Source organism: Zophobas morio, unplaced genomic scaffold, assembly GCF_036711695.1.
Source record: "Zophobas morio isolate AGI-343-1 ecotype UQ-CSIRO unplaced genomic scaffold, CSIRO_AGI_Zmor_V1 ptg000021l, whole genome shotgun sequence".
Classification (NCBI taxonomy): domain Eukaryota; kingdom Metazoa; phylum Arthropoda; class Insecta; order Coleoptera; family Tenebrionidae; genus Zophobas; species Zophobas morio.
The window spans coordinates 16,895,042-16,896,038 of record NW_026972126.1 but is presented as its reverse complement, the minus strand read 5'-3'; positions in this window follow the sequence as shown (position 1 = coordinate 16,896,038).

The following is a 997-nucleotide window of genomic DNA, read 5'->3' as shown; positions in this document are numbered from 1 at the left end:
CCTCATACAATTTTTCTCTATTTCACAATTTTTAACTTCAGTAAACGTAAAGTTTCATGCTCTGCTGTTTCTAACTTCACGTAATATTTTATCTGCACAAGTTTATTTCCCACCAGATCTTTTGTTTTTATAAATCTTTGCTAGTTTTTTGTTTTGTAAATATTTTGTTGATGAATGTTTCCATCATATAAATTATCTGATGTCCAATTTTAATCTCACATAAGAATTATTTGTTTAAAATTTCACAAGATTGTATGACGAATTTAGATGTTATTTATTGCTCTTTGAAACTTTGACACTCGTTCAATTGTGGTTTAATATCAGAGTTATAAAAATTGAACATATAAATGGAATTGAGGTTAAATAACACAGAAACACGTAGTGGAAGCGCAGTGCGCGGTTCCTAGTCGAGCTGGCGGAATTTATCGCGCCATCTGCACAAAAAATGCAGGTTAGAATAGAATACAGTCACTCACTCTTGGTGTGCTGGGCGACAGTGCTTGCGATAGATAGAATCACCGTCGTGGGTAGGAAAACAGCCACGATCGGGAGCCCCAGTTATTTTTTGAATGATCTTTAAAAGTTCTGCATGTTTTTACTTAAGTTTATCGGCATTTAAAACAGTTTATTTATGACAATTATATTAAGAACCTTGAAAATTACCATCAGTTAAATTAATATCATTGTGGATTCGAACTGGGAGGTGAATTGTATGTTTATGTTATATTTTTAATCCTTTTCATAAGCATTTCGAAATAAACAGATGGAAATTTAAAACAAATTTCATAAAACTAAATGATAAAATAAGGGTAAAACGGGAAATACTTTTTTCGTTTAGAAAATAACTGTTACAGAGAAAATACATATGTTGCAGATAATATGGAACGAAAAGTGTCAATCGAACCACACATCTCCCACTTGCCGGGCGGGTGCCTTGACCACTAGGCTACAGAGCGGCTTATGTTTCTTCGCTTACCAACCTATTAATACAAGCGAC